The sequence below is a fragment of the Hibiscus syriacus genome, unplaced genomic scaffold (genome assembly GCF_006381635.1).
Source record: "Hibiscus syriacus cultivar Baekdansim isolate YM2019G1 unplaced genomic scaffold, ASM638163v2 tig00004775_pilon, whole genome shotgun sequence".
Lineage (NCBI taxonomy): Eukaryota > Viridiplantae > Streptophyta > Magnoliopsida > Malvales > Malvaceae > Hibiscus > Hibiscus syriacus.
Genome location: NW_024062028.1, coordinates 37,318 through 54,294, shown reverse-complemented (window position 1 = coordinate 54,294; position 16,977 = coordinate 37,318). Strand labels below are relative to the sequence as shown.

The 16,977-nt window shown below is 33.7% G+C and overlaps 1 pseudogene; it reads right to left on the bottom strand.

Annotated features, from left to right (window-relative positions):
* Nucleotides 1-2,235: 2,235 nt before the first annotated feature.
* Nucleotides 2,236-6,302, bottom strand: LOC120196995 (annotated as a pseudogene).
* Nucleotides 6,303-16,977: the final 10,675 nt, after the last annotated feature.

The following is a 16,977-nucleotide window of genomic DNA, read 5'->3' as shown; positions in this document are numbered from 1 at the left end:
ATGTTAAATGTTAGAAATAATAAAATAAAGGAAATAAATAAAACTTAAGAGGATCAAATTGGAATAAATTGAAATTTGTGGACTTAAATTAATACTAGAGATGAGCTGCTAGAAAGAAAAAAAGTTAGGGGACCAATTTGTAAAATATAAGAAATGTAAACAGAGATCAAATTGAATAAATTCGAAATTCAAGGGCAAAATTACAATAGTTGACCAAGATGAATAACACTTCAAACTTACAGGCATTGCGGAAATAATTTAAAAATCTTGTATTTACACTTTAGTCTCTCGCATATATATATCCCAAAACCAAAAAATAAACTCATTTTAACATCAAACCAAAAAAAAATAGAAAAAACCTTAAACAGTCTCCCTTCTTCCTCTAACCAGCCTAGCACCGGTCACACTTCGGCGACGCCTCACCGTGCCGACCGCCGCTCCAGCCATCGCCTTCAGTGGCCAAAAAATCAAAACTCCCCCCAAATGTTCTCCTCAATGTCCTAAAGCTAGCCCCGATTTCCCAACTCGGATCTCAAACGATGCAGATCTAAAGAAAATCGTTCGGTTTTTTACCTTGGTTCGGCGGTAACTCTTCGTTTTCCGACGAGCTTTCATGATACGAGGCCTTTGGCTTCTTGGTATTTTGTTATTTTGTGGTTGTTGATTGGTGATGCTTTGCTTGTTCCTTGTTGTGTATTGGTTGTTGTCTGTATTTTGTTGATATTTGGTTGTTCACTGTTGTGTTGTTTTTGTGTGTTTTCGTGTTCGGCTAAGGTTGTCCTTTGCTTGGCCTCATCGGGGGCTTTTTATAGCCCCGGTTTTGGTCGTTTTGAGCCCCGAAAGGAGTGGTTTCGTGGTTGTTTGTGGGTTGATCGAAAACCCTGGGATGGTGCAGTCCCGGGTTCTTTGGTTGGACGTTTCGGTCGGTGATTGGACTTTTGCTGGAGCGTGGCTTCATGCGCTACACCATGTGGTGCCCTTTCTCATTACGAAACTCTAATTTCCTTTGGGCTGAACCGGGTTTGCTGGGTCAGGCTACCTGGTTGGGCCCTGTTTCTGAACTGAAGTGGACCTAGGCCAAATTAAGATAAAAAATAAAAATTAAATTAAATTAAATAAATAAGTAAATATGATATAAATAAAAATCATATACTAAAAATTTACTTATTTCAAAACCCATATACAAATTTTCGAAAACGTTTTTTCAAAATGTTTTTAAAAACATTTTCAAAATATTATATATTTTCAAAAAGGTTTTCAAAATTATATTATATATTTATTTTCAAAATGTTTTCAAAAACTATATATTATATGTGTTTTCAAAATGTTTTCAAAACCATATATTATATATATTTCAAAATATTTTCAAAACTATATAATATATATATTTTTGAAATGTTTTCAAAACTATATAATATATATATATTCCAAAAATGTTTTCAAAAATTATATATTATATTTTCAAAAACCGATTTTTAAAAAAATATATATTATATGTTGTTTTTCAAACCGTTTTCTAAATAAGTCCCGGAAGAAAGTGGGTGTCTACAATTATTATTTTACGGTGACATTAATATCATTGTTAATTTTTAATGAGTTACTAAAATAGAATCAAAATATAAAGTTATGTATGTTTAAAACAATAATAGTTAGTTGATTAAAACGGAGACTAAGACCAAAAAAGTAATTTAGCCAATTAAAAATCAACAAAAAACAGTTTTCTTGTCTCAAAAACTGTAACAAATTCTTGTAAATTGAAACATGGGACACCGACAGGACCACGCTACTGTCGGCGAACGCCTCGGTTCTTTTACTGCCATGACGATTGGGAACTTCAGGTCACGTTGTTTTGCATATATATATATATATATATATTTCAGGGTTTTAAATAACTGTAGTGTCTGTGAAATAGTGGTAGCGTTGCCATATGATATACTCGCTATACCAGTAATACCGCCCTTATGGCTACAGTAGCACCCGCTATGATCGCAATCGCAGTAAACGCGACATGATAAAAAACGCTACCACGATTTGAATCCTAAATTTTTTAATGAACACAAATCAAAATGATTCAAGGTGGACTTCAAATATTGAAGTAATGAATCAAATAAAAATGTGTTTATTAAGTAGGCGCAAGAGAGTGCTTTCATACATAGTTTGGCTTTGAGGATGATTTTCCGCATATTGTTAATTTCATCCATAAAACAATCATACAACCGTTGGTTCATTTTATAATAACTGGTAAAATACATCCTTTGCATTTACACAACCAGGAACCATTGTCAACATGATATTTCAATTACAATTATGGCCAAAAAAAAAAGAATGTAAGAGGAAAAAAAAGGATATCAGCATGCATTGCCTGTAGTTACAGACTGATTAAATGTTGAGAACCACGACCTTCTGCCCTCTGAAGCCGAGCGTCTTAAGCCATGCAAATTCTGACCAGCAGGGAAGGGAACCAAAGGACTTGTATTAGGAGCTCCGATGCAAAGGTTAGAGTGAATTTTCATCGATGGGAAACCCTGACGACTTATGCTGCAGAACAAAGATCCGGGATGAGAAATTTGCGTGCAATGGACCGCGGGCTTACAAAATGGGGTTGCCATTGAGGTTGGCTCTGGCATCTCACTAGAACATGCGCAGAAAGATAGGGAGAAACTTGTTCTTGCAACGGCATTAACTGTTGGTTTCGTTCCAGGGAGCTTGACGAATGATACTATTCTGTGCCGGCAAAGAGGACAGGCAATTGAGCCAGTCAGACGTCTAGCTACATTTGTGGTGGTATTTGTCGAACAGAGGTATAAGGCACATTGTATGCAGAACTCATGATCACAACCTACACCATGGGCAATTTAACTGTGAATTCTGATTTCAGTAGCATCTGGTCCTATATGTCCCATAAACATCAATGAAAAACACGAATCCGACACTTTGACATGAAAATTCAGGGATGTAACATAGAAATGGATTTCAAGGTACGTTGTATGGACAGAAGTGCACATTAAGAGAAAAGGAAATTTTACAGTATTATTAGCAATTCTAACCTGATTTCAAAATTCTCAAAATTGGAACTTATTTCCTCTCAACCTCACCACCAAAAGAAAATGACCTCACCTTAATCCTATAGACTACATTGGTACCGGTGATTAAAACCAAAATAAATATGCTGTGGCAGGAGCCGTTACATGAAACGATTAAGTTACCTTCTGCAGCAACTGTACACTGCCTATTGAGACATACAGCACACAGATCTTGGCACGAGAACAAGGAATCACCAGTCCTCCATCCAAATTCTCTTCATAAAACAAAGTAGGGTGAAACGGTTTAGCTCATACGATAAACTCAGCTTTTAGCAGAAAAAAGGTAGGTGAGATCCGGTAGCCATTATGTTCAGAAATTATTAACTATTACCCGCATATATTCACAAATGCATGTTCATGCATATATCCACTTTTCCGTGTTTATAATTCTACGAAAGTATACACAAGTGTTAAGACAGATTTTTAGGGGGGGGGGGGGGGGGGGGGGGAACAAAGCTGAATACAATGTTGTCGTTATCCATGTCTCTATGTTCTCTTGTTTCAGAGTCAATGACTTAAAACCTCGAAACAGAACTATAAGACTTTAAGACATGAAGATTTAGCTACAGCGTATACCTTAACCAGATAGATGGAATCTAAAAAACCAATTTGTAATTACTGAACGAATCACAGAGAAAAATAATACTAGTAGAAGATGTTCCATGGAAATGTGTTAGTTGTCACCCGTTTCCATGATTCTGTAACGATTATGCACTTTATTGAGCTAGTATTAGACAATATAGATACAAAGTTTATCTTCTTGTGCTTCCATTACCATGAAAATTAACACACTGCAATCCAATAAATATGATAAATGTTCATAGATCAACACCTCATACACAAAGTCTAAGACTCTACAAGGTTATACAAAAGTGTATAGCTAAGAGTATCGATGAAACAAAATAAACAGGATTTCACTCACCTAGCGATTTTAACAATGCTCATAAGGGGAAGAGACAGAAAGGGCGAAGGAAGAAGAGCTTGTGATTGGCCTTCAGGCTGATTGCTTAGGATTTCCTAGAGCCAATTTTTATGCCATGAACGGGCGACCATTAAAGGACTCCACCTTGAGGTAATAGTTCAAAAGGAAAGAATAAGTCACATCTGATTATTCATCAAGACAGGGTTTGGAAAAGTAATAACAACACATAATTATGGTTATCTCAACGAGTTTAAGGAAGCAACAAAGACTAACGAGATATCCAGGCATCTTATTTTGTAATAAAGGTTAACTTTCAAACATGATTTCTGCTTTTCATTAACTACAGTTGCGATTGAACTGCCATTTTTCACCATATTATATGAAAATTTTCTACCATGCCATAGTTGATATGATGTAGGTTATACTGAACTTCTTGCTTTTGAAATGCGAAAACATATTATTAATAAAGCATTTTTGCAGAAGATACAATTCAAACTTTAAACCCAAAAAAATAATCAAAAAAGTTTTTTTTTCCTCAAATGAAGATACCATTGCTAAAACAAGTAAAATGAAGCATAGCATTTAAACATGATAGTAGTCGCAATAACATACCCGTTCACATTTGTGGCAGTTATACTGGCACCCCTGGCTATCAAAATCTGAAGCACCATACATCAATCCTTTTTCCCCCTGTGCATTTGGGTGGTTGTGATGCTGCACAAAGCAAAGACATACCTCACAACATTGTGCATTTCCACCACAAGCAGCATAGTGAAGAGCGGTGCTCCCCGGACCTGCAAGGTAACAAACGTAACAAGGCTATTATTTTAGGAGAAAAATAAGGCTAATATAAAGAGTTCAATTGCATCTGCAAGGTAACATTCTAAATGATCCCCTAAAAGGCCCTGCCGTCTGATCGGATTGTAAAGGCTTTACTAAAGAATATGAAACTAACTACTTCAAGTATTTATGTACAAGTTCTTATCAGATAGGCAGAAATGTATGAACCGCCAATAGAAGGAAATCCACCTATATATTGTAATTTTGATGTTCATTGGCAACATGCAAAACGAGGCAAAACGGAAAAGTAGCGAAAAAGAAGTGCAATTGAATTACAACAATTACTGAAAAAAGAAAACTGAGGCACGAGAAAAGTGTGATGCAGAATTAATAGGTTAAAAATTGAATTTGCTGTTATTGTTGACAAATAGCTACAAAACCAATAGACTGTGAATCAGGCAAGAACTTGGGAAATAGCACATTTAGATTCTGAATACCTATCAGATCAATCGTCTTTCCATCTTCCACACTGACCTCGGTAACAGAAGCTCCCAAATTTAGGAGCAACTGAACACTTTCAACCTGCCCATTCAACGCTGCCATATGAAGAGGAGTGACACCTCCGTCAGCGGGTTTATTAATGACCTCGTGAAGAGCACTGGTGATCAATATGAAACTAGATCGAATGAAAACACAAAAGTAGATATAAGAAACAATAAAGACGTTTGATATAAATTTACCTCTCATTGAAATCTGAAGTAGATTCTTTATTTTCTGATTTATTCAATAGTATCTTCCAACAATCGGAGATGCTAGGTATATAATCCGCAAGGAGGAGCCTTATGAAACGGGAATGACCGTTCAAGGCAGCCAAGTGGAGTGCAGTACCCCCATTAAGATAATCTGCTCTGTGAATCTAGAAACCATTGCAGCACAAACTTCACTTGTTATGATCCAATGTTACTCGAGTTTGAAAACTAAACTTGCAAGTAACAATCTTACATTGGCCCCAAAGAGAATAAGGGTCTGAACAACCTCCCAGTGGCCATATTGGCAAGCTTGCATCAGAGAAGTCTGTTGGGACAATTAAAACAAACAATATAACCCAAAAGCCACGTGAATCATGATTACTTGGAGTTTTAAGTGACAAAAAATGGATTACCTGACCCCTATAGTTTCTCAGATTGATATCTACTCCAGACTCGAGCAAGAGTGAAACTATCTGATTAAAAAGGGAAAAATGACCATTATGATTGATTTGCAAGATACATTTGCAGACTGAAATTAAGGCAAAGAATACCTCACTGAGCAGCAGAGTAATGGAGAGGCGAATTTCGAGCTCCGAAAGTGGAATATCATGCAAGCCTTGGATTGTATTCCAATAAAGCCTTGGCCTCTTGAAGATCCCCATCTCTTGCCGCTGAAACTAAGCGTTCCCCTGATGCAGAACATCCAAAGGAGTTCCCCACAATACTTGGAAATCTCATGGATGACCTAAGCCAACAAGTTTGTTCTCAATGCCTAAATCATAATCCTTAAAAAAATCTGAAATTTAAAAGAAAGGACCAAAATCTGCAAAACCCAATTCCAGATACTCCATAAGGAATCGGAATTTGAAATACCCTGATCAAAATAACATCTTTTCTTTTTTCCTTGTGGGGGAATAGTTGATCAAAGTTGAAGCCTTTTTAGAAAAGGACTTGACCAGATGGAAGACACGTTTGTACTTAAATGTGGAATGATGGGATGGGGATACAAGGTTACGGGAAGTTCTGCTGCAACGTTTACAAAACGGTTAAAAAACGGAATGATCGGTTAAATAAGTAATCGATTAAAATTTAAATCGGTTATGTTATATCATTTAACTAAAAATATTATCAAGCATAATAACATATTAGGTAGTGTTTATATAATATAATAAGTAATGCTTATATAATAAAATAGACATTTAATCGGAAATATTATTAAGTACAATAATAAATTAGGTAAAGCTTATATAATGTAATAGCTAGCGATTATATTGACCTATTTTCTCATAAAATCGATAAATTTAAACCGGTTACATTATAAATTTAGTTATGCCTTTATATTTACACCAGATATGTTATTTATATTTAATTGATACAATTACATAAGTGTCGATACTTTTATGTGAAGTGTCGATACTTTTATGTGAAGTGTCGATACTTTCGATAGGATATTTACCTATTTCTTTGAAAGTGTCGATACTTTTTTACGCGTACTTATTAAAGTACCGACACTTTCAACATAACCGGTAGCGCTTTACCGGTTTTGTCATTTTGATACCGGTTTTGTCATATTTTTACCTATTATATTGTTATGGATCGATACATTTTCATAAAGTATTGACACTTTTTAGGCGCTATAACTTCTTCTCTTTTAAATTACGAAAGTGTCGATACTTATATTAATTTATCGACACTTTCAATATATCCGGTAGTTTTTTACCGATTTTATCATTTCGAGACCTGTTTTTCATATTCTTACCTGTTATATTGCTATGGATCGATACATTTGTATAAAGTATCAACACTTTATAGGCGCTATAACTTCTTCTCTTTTAAATTCAAAAAGTGTCGATACTTATATTAACGTATCGACACTTTCAATATATTCGGTAGCTCTTTACCGGTTTTATCATTTCTTGACCGGTTTTGTCATACTTATACTTGTTATATTGTTATGGATCGATACGTTTTTATAAAGCATCGACACTTTATAGGCGCTAGTACTTCTTCTATTTTAAATTCCAAAAGTGTCGATACTTATTTAAATCTAATCGATACTTTCGATATATCCAGTAACGGTTTACCGGTTTTATCATAATGAAATCGGTTTTATCATATTTTTACCTGTTATATTTCTATGGAGCGATACATTTTTCATTTGTATCGACACAAACCGACAAGCTAAGTTTGCCGGTTGCCAAATTTTTTAATATTTTCTTCATGATTTCTACCTACAACGTTGTTATTACTCGATATTTCTGGTAGCACTAAACCGAATTTATTAAATATATTATAATATATCCGATAATACCGTATATTAACCGTATATTAGCCTGTCTTTCCTGAGACAATCTCACAAGGTTACATAAACTGACATTTGCTGCAAATAAGAAAAAGGGGAAGGAAAAATATAAAATAGGGGAGATGGTTTTATGAAGACGTAAACACTTTTACTGCAACCTCAACACCAAATTGACCTGTCAGATATCCAACGCGTATTTTTTTTTCAAATTCCAAACACGAATATATTAATATATCGGAACACTGAACCGTCCACAGTATATCCCGTAATCGCAACTCATAACCTAAAACCCTAAATCACAACTCAGTCTCATCTCCATCTCTCACTCTCTAAGGCGACATCCGTCCCCATCTCCGACGAAATCAGTCCCCATCTCCAACGATATCAGTCTCCATCTCCGGCGAAATCATTCACGGTTAGAAATGGAAAATCAACCAAATCAACCACCGAGGGTTAGTTTTTTTAATTATTTTTATTTTGAAATTTTTGCATTATTATTAGGTTTTTCATATTGAAATTGATGATAAGTTTACTGGTGTTTTCAATAATAGATTAACCATTTCACTTAGATTGCTTATTTTATTCATTTGATTGCTGCCAATACTGCTAAACTGTTTAGTGTTTAACCCTATGAAGTTAGTATTTGTCTTTTGGTTGAAGTAATGCAATCCATTCAAGTTTCTTTCAATTTTAGTATTTGAAACCGAGAATGACTATCGCAATGCGATTCTGTCATTGCGATTTTCATTTCGTGTTGCGATAGTCAAATTCGCGTTGCGATAGTCATTTTCGTGTTGCGATTTTCATTTTCGTGTTGCGATTTAAAGTTTCAGAAACTATTCTTCTTCTGCAAATTGAAACTTGAATGAATTGCATTACTTCAACCAAAAAACAAATACTAAATTCACAGTATTGCAAATTTAAGTTTTAAGAATAAACTACTACTCTTTATGTTTATTGTTCATATCTTCACAGTATAGTTTTTGGTACATCTAAATTGGTATGTTTATTGTTTTTGTAGAACTTTTATTCGGCTCAATTGACCTTAAGAAATAAAGTAAGCCTGGCCAAAACAATTGCGTCGAAGCTTTCACCTGCACAAAGAAAAATATTTGAGGATACTTGCTTCGGGCCATGGCTTAAAGTACAACATCCGGGTGGAGATGCTATGTTGACCCATCTATTTCTTCAAACCATGACTAGCGATCTACCAGAGACTATACAACATCGTGATGAAGAGATATGGTTTGATTTTCCACCGGCATATACGTGTTTTGGGCGGGAAGAGTTTTGCTTAATCACCGGTTTACGCTTCGGACACGATGATGTAGATCGGTACACTAGACATATTACCCGCCTATCATGGTTTTCCCGGGTTTTTCCTGAGCTGTCAACGAAGAAGTCGAATTTACACGTGGAAGACTTGAAGAGATTATTGAATAAGAAAGATGGTTTTACTCGGATGGATGACGTCGATGTTGTCCAAGTATGCCTTCTAATACTTTTGCAAGCCGGCTTTTTAGGCAGAGAGGCCCGACAACATATTCCTCATGATCTAATTAAATTGGTAGAGGACCTAAATGCATGGAACATGTTTCCGTGGGGTTCGTATCTATGGAGAGCTACATGGAATAAGTTGTCGTCTGCCTTTAATGATCGGAAAAGTTTGCGTGGCGATGGTTCCAAATACACTTTGTCAGGCTTTATTTGGGCCTTTAAGGTAATAATTTTTATATAATGTTTCCAAAATTATAATTAATTCTTTAACAATTACTAATGTTTTTTATTATATTGTTTGTAGATTTGGATATTTGAGGCCTTTCCCGCCATGCAGACATATGCATTAAAAACTTCTAATGATATTCCTAGGGCTATTTCCTGGAAGAGGAAACGGTCCTTGCAGCAATGGGAAGATTTACTATCGTATACTACAATAAAAAATGTAAGTTAACACAAATACTACCATATGTTTATAAACAAGTTATTACTAGTACACGTTTAACTTTGTTTGAGCTTTTATATTGTTAGGAGGCCAACACTCCATTACAGAGGCTGACACCCACGGAAGTTGAGCTTGCCACTGATTGGTGGCAAGCTAGTAAGCTTTTTTTTGATGGCACGGATGATGAGCAGCCACCACTTCGAGAGCCATCACCTCACCCAGAGCCATCACCTGATCAACCCGAATATACACCTCCACAACGAGAGTCATCACCTATTCTGTCACATCATCGAGCCTCTTCTCCACCATCACCTCATGATAGGCGACCGGCAAAGATGCCATGACGTTTATCTCCCTGTTCTCCACCTCCACCTCCACGGGATGAGTTAGGGGAGTTACGTAATGAGGTCAATGCCTTGCGTGAGGAGGTCGGTACTTTACGCGATGACAATGGTGCATGGCGTGTTGAGGTGTCTACTTTACATGGTGAGGTAGCAGATCTACGTGAGATTGTAGCATCGTTGCAGAACAAGGTTCATACTCTACGCAACGAGGTAAGTTTTATTTTTCATTTAACTTGATGATAAATTACTCGTAATTTCACTTAGATTGCTTAGTAATTAATTCGGTTGCTGCCAATACTATTTAACTGTATTCTTTAACCCTGTGAAGTTAGTATTTGTTTTTAGTTGTCTTTTGGTTGAAGTAATGTAATCCATTCAAGTTTCAATTTGCAGAAGAAGAATAGTTTACTATCGCAATGCGAAAATGACTATCGCAACGAGAGAATCGCAATGCGAAATGAAAATCGCAACAACAAAATCGCAATGCAAAAATGACTATCGCAATGCGAAAATGACTATCGCAATGCGAAAATGACTATCACAACGAAAGAATCGAAATGCGAAATGAAAATCGCATTGCGATTCTCTCGTTGCGATAGTCATTTTCGCATTGCGATAGTCATTTTCGCGTTGCGATAGTCATTTTCGCGTTGCGATTTTAAGTTTTAGATTCTATTCTTCTTCTGCAAATTGAAACTTGAATGAATTGCATTACTTCAACCAAAAGACAAATACTAACTTCACAGTGTTGAAAATTTAAGTTTCAAGAATAAACTACTACTCTTTATGTTGTCATTGAACCTGTACTAAACCTATATGTTGTCCATTTAAATGTTTATATAAGTGCTTACTTCTGGAATGTTATCTGATGCATTTTGTGAACAATGATATAATAATGACTTGGGTGAATACCGTGCAAGTTTGAAATATATTTGTCTTTGTTTTCACTGTTTAATATCATGTCTGTTTATTTACTGATTTATGTATTAATTTATTTTTAGCGTCCCGCTAAGGTGGATGCTCTACGTCGGGTTTTTCTTGCAAGACGGAGTTCACGCATCAGACGGCGTGCACGTGCCATTACGTCTCCGTTCACCCCAATACTGTGAAGAATCCGTAAGAAAAAGCCCGACTCACCTGTCATCGTTCAAGAGGCCCCCTATCGTTCAAGAGGCCCCATCATCCCTCAAGAGTCCCTCACCGTTCAAGAGGCCACTATCATCGTTGAAGAGGTCCCTCCCAATATTCTAGAGCCCGATTCACACGGCGTAATATATCAAATTATTGAGAAGCCCCCTCATGTGCCAGACATGATGGATGACTGTTGGCTTTCGTATAAGTTACCGGCCAGTACCATTCCAGCAGATGAAGTGGAGAGGAAACAACTACCGGAAACAATTCTGGATTATACCCTTTGGGCTAAGACCGCAGTTGATTTTTATCTACATGAGCGGAGCCAAGGGTGTTACGCTGACATATACAAACTCAACGATGATATGCATTTGTTGATTGAACGGTCTTGGTGGGGTGTATTATTAGGGGTTGAAGACAACGTCTTCTAATTGTAAGGAAATTGAAGAAAAATATAAAAAAAATGCGATTTACAATTATGCCGACGTCTTTTCACGTAGTTCACTTGAAGAATCAATGACATGAATCATATGTGTTGGCTAATGGACAAGCTAAACTTTATCCTGCTGGTGGGAGGTCGATAAGGTAGTATATTTGTTTAAATATTTTAAAGGTGTTCATAATAAGTGCGCAATTTGAATTATACATTTCGATGCAGGTGTTTATCCCTGTTTTGGACCGTACTCATTGGTCTTCTCGTCGAGCTTCAGCTCCATCCCTAAAGATAGTATATGACAGCATGATAAATTACATATCATTGTCTGATTTGAGAGATATTATTAAGGGATGGAGCTCTCATTTGGCTAAATTCTTGGATGCAATTAATTATTGGACTAAGTCTGGAAACAAGAAGCCAAAGAAGTTCAATGTTACAGTTATCAGAGACGAGACCGCCACAACAAACGAAGGAAGCCAGAGGGGATTGTGGTCCTCTCGTTGCATGTGCTTGGAGCGTTTGACGACAGGATGTACACAGTTTCTACCTCCCACCGATAGAGATAGAGGTGCAGTAGGCTTGTGGTTTCGGCATTTTATGGCTAGAGCGATATATGCGAGACGCTGGCTACCTGCATCCGCGTTATGAAAGTGTCCATAAACAATTTGTAAGTCAAATGCAAGTGTTGTTAAACATATATACTCTTTTTGGTTTAAAAATATTTGGTTAAGTAGCTAGAATTCAATAATTTGTTGTTTGTAGGTTTTAGATGTGTAGAAAGTGTTGTTGATTCAATGTTTGGTTTCTGCAGGTTAATCCTGAAGTGAGCTGCGTGAAATGGATGTATGGGTGCAAAAGTTGATTCAATAATTGATGAGGAAATAATTCATTATTATTTTTTGATTGTTTAATTGATTTGTAAAAGATGATTTGTAAATGTTGATTTGTTTAATTGATGTGTACATAATTATTATTTGTGCTTGTTTAATTGATTGAAATGTAATAGTTGATTTGTTGATTTCAATATGCATTATGTTGAATGCAAAACAGACTATCGCAACGCGAAAATGACTATCGTAACGAGAGAATCGCAATGCGAAATGAAAATCGCAACGAGTGAATCGCAATGCCCATACTTATTACTTATTTATATTTTGTAATTGGTCCATAACTTTTTAAATGGATACAATCTAGTCCATTTTATATTAATTTTAACTTTACATTTTAAAATTATTTTCATTTAGTCCCTCACCAATACGTGTTGTTTAATTTATTTAAATTTTTGTTTGTAATTTCATGTTTATTCAATTTAATCCTTAAAATTGTATTTTTATCAAAATTGATCCATAATTAGTTATATTTTTTTAATTTACTCTAAATCATATACAATTACAAATCACAATTCAACGTTCATGAAAGACAAAAAATAATTAATCAAAAAATAAAAAAAAATGACCCGACCTAAAGTCAATTTGTATCCGGTAAGATCCGACTTGAATTTTGTTTGTCAATGATTTGACCCGATCTGAACGAGATTCGACTGAGGTACATCCGTACCTGAATTAACCTGATATTTAACTGCTCCAGACTTGAACCGTTTTGACCTGAACTGACATGGATTCGAACTGATATTAATCTGACTTGAATTCAAACTGATTCAGATGTCAAATCAACCTGAAAATGACCCGAATTGTTTTGACCTGAATCCGATCTTATCTGAGTCGAACCATCAAATTAACCTGACACGACCTGTATCTGATTTTATCTGACCTAACAGAATCCAACTAAACCTGAATAATTACCTGATTTTACATCCTAGCGATAACCCACGCTCCAAAGTAGTCTGTTTTTCTTGTGCTAGTTTATTTCACTTTTCGTTTGCATATTTTAGTTTTTTGTATGGGTGACTGATTCATTTGGTTGTAGCTTGGTCTATGCTCACTGCATCACATGTAGGGTGACGATTTACTTTTGATTTACCCAATAAAAATAGAGATGTTTTTATCAATGATTTGTGGTTCAATCCTATTGGTGTGGCCACTTGTCAGCATGATTAATCTCTAGAGGTTTTCTATATTGGCTTTCATAAGGAGAAACCTCAGGAGAAGAGAAACAACCTTTTCTTTCATATTTATTTTTTGTGTACATGGTATTATGGCGAGGAATATTAATCCCACATCAAAAGAAGAATAAAATGGAAGTTTTGGAGTTCATAAATGATAGTATTGTAATTCCTATTAAACATGCTTTTTTTAGAAAAGGCACAATTATATAGGGCTTAATTATGTAAAAGGAGAATAGTCTTTCTTTGGTACGCTTCAGGGAAGTCATAATGTTAACTATTTGGTAAGAAGAAGATAGCTTCTTCAAAATGATGTTTCGAAAATAGGAGGGGTGCAACAAAGATCATGGGAATCCTTCCGTAAACATTTGAAGGTCTGACGCTATGATGGTTCCTTATAAGGGTGTTCAAAATTCGGTTTTAATCGAATTAACCGACTGAATCGAATTAATTCGGTTAATTCGGTCGGCCACCGTTTTAGTTCGATCAGGGAACGATTAAAGTTTTTTAGATATTCGGTTAACGGTTAATTCGGTTCGAAATCGGTTAATTAACCGAATTAATCGAAATAAAATTTTAAATTTTAAATATATTATATATAACATATGGGCTCAGCCCAAACCATTTAAAACTCAATTAATAATTTAAGATCCAATAACTTTTAAACCTAAATCAATATTAATTAATTAAAAAATTTATATAAAATTTTTATTTTATAATTATATATTATTTAAATTAATTGTAAACTATTTTTCTGAATTAAAAAATATTAAATATATAATATATAACATATGGGTTCAGCCCAAACCATTTAAAACCCAATTAATAATTTAAGGTCCAATAACTTTTAAATCTAAATCAATATTAATTAATTAAAAAATTATATAAAATTTTTATTTTATAATTATATATTTTAAATTAATTATAACGGTTTTTTGAATTATAAAATATTTAATTTTTATATAAATTAGAAAATTTTAAAAAAATCGGTTAATTCGAAAAATAACCGAATTAACCGAAATATATTCGGTTCGGTTAATATTTTTAAAAAAAAAAGTTCGGTTCGATTAACGGTTAAAGAAAAAAAAGTTTGATTAATTCGATTAATGATAGTTCGATCGGTTCGGCCAACGAATTAACCGAATGAACAACCCTAGTTACTTCAATCGCAATCCAAATGAATTTTAAACATGCGGCGATAGGATGGCAGGTAGCTTGAACTGCCCAGAATTATAAACGTGGATGCAACAACATATATTACAATCTAATCATTCTAAAATCATTACCAAAAGTTGTTAATAATACAATATATAACTAATTAATATAAAATACAATATAATATAATAGATAAAAAAATTAATTATATTTTAGTCCTCAAACTTTTAAATAACACATTTTCATTCTCAAATTATAATCCTTATTTTAATTTGATCCTCGAATTTTAAACTTTGTAATTTCATCTATAAACTGTCAATATATTAACCATGTTCCCTATTAATAAAACAATTATAAAAAATTATTAGTTGTCATGTAAACATTGATGTGTATTATGTAATATTATGATGTGGTATAAATTATAATTAATGTTGGGTTTAAATAAAATAATTATTCAACTTTGAAACGTAGAAAAATTATAAACAAAATGCAAAAACAAAAATTAAAAATCAAAGAACCTTTCAATTGTATTCTAAATAATGATTTTGATAGACACGATACAACATTTAATTATTGTTTATATCACATCATATTATTACATAATACACATTAATTTTTACATGTCAGTTAATAATTTTATTAACAAGGAACATGATTAACATATATTGATACTGATAGTTTTAGAATGAGGGTCTTAGAAATGAAATTGAAACGTTAAAAGTTTTAAGGACCAATTTAAAATGAAAATCATATTTTGAAGATGAAATTAGAATGTTAAAAAAAATTAAAAATCAATTTAAAAGAAAGATTATAATTTTGGGATGTACGGTGCAAATAACTCATAAATAAAATAGATTTAAAAATGTTTATTCCTTCATAGACATATTAGGGGGCTAAAAGTAGGGTGTAAATGAGCAGAGCGTTCAATGAATCGTTCGTATAACGTTTGTTCATGTTCGTTTGTTAAAAATATACAAACATGAACGAATTTTTTTATGTTCATTTAATAAACGAACAAACATGAATAAATGTTTGTTCGGTTCATTTATGAGCTCGTTTATTAGCTCTTTCATTTATGTTTATGAACAAGCTCGTTTACCTAGTTCTCCTTTTTCTTTTGTTTTTTTACATTTAAATATCGGTGAAGATATGGACTAAATTGAATACATGATAAAAGTTAAATTTTAAACTATGAATTTTAAGGAGTTTAAACACTAGTGGCATAGTTTTATCATTTTTATTTAGCTGGCAAATGAAATAATAAAATTAAACATTTAATATATAAATAAACACTAAACGAACATGTTCATGAACAAATAAAGGAACATGTTCGCAAATAATAAATAAACGAACATGTTCGCAAATAATAAATAAACGAACACAAAACATGATATTTATAATTTAAACGACTACGAAACGAACATGAGCACTTATAAAATTAAACAAACGAACACAAACATAGCCTTATTCGTTGTAGACCTGAAAAAGTTGACCAGGACCTGATTACCTGAATTGATTTACCCGAACTGAGACCCAAAATAAAACATGATGACCTAAATTTGATCCGAAACCCAAAAAAAACGGTATTGAACTGAAATCGACCTGAAGTTTAACCAAACCAAAAGTAATCTGAACCGAAAGCAATCAAACTGAAAATAACCTGAACAAAAAATAACTCAAATTTAATTTATCTAAACCGAACATTGACCCGATTTTAAATCGATGATTGAGTTAAAACGTATAAAAATACTAAATAACTTATTAAGCTTTCAATTTATTTATATCAAATTATGAATATTAATGATTTAATTGCATCATATGTCCACAATCTATCACCCTCATTTCAAATTAGTCCCTAAGCTTTTAAACATTTTGATTTCATCCTTAAACTATGACTATTATTCTAAATTAGTTCTCAAACTTTTAAATATTTCATTTTCATCCCCAAGCTATGATCTTCATCCTAAATTGGTCCCTAAACTTTTTTAATATTTCAATTTTATCCTAAATTATTCTTATATACTAATCACATCTCTTATTAATAAAATCATTAGGCAAGTTAAACTATTAT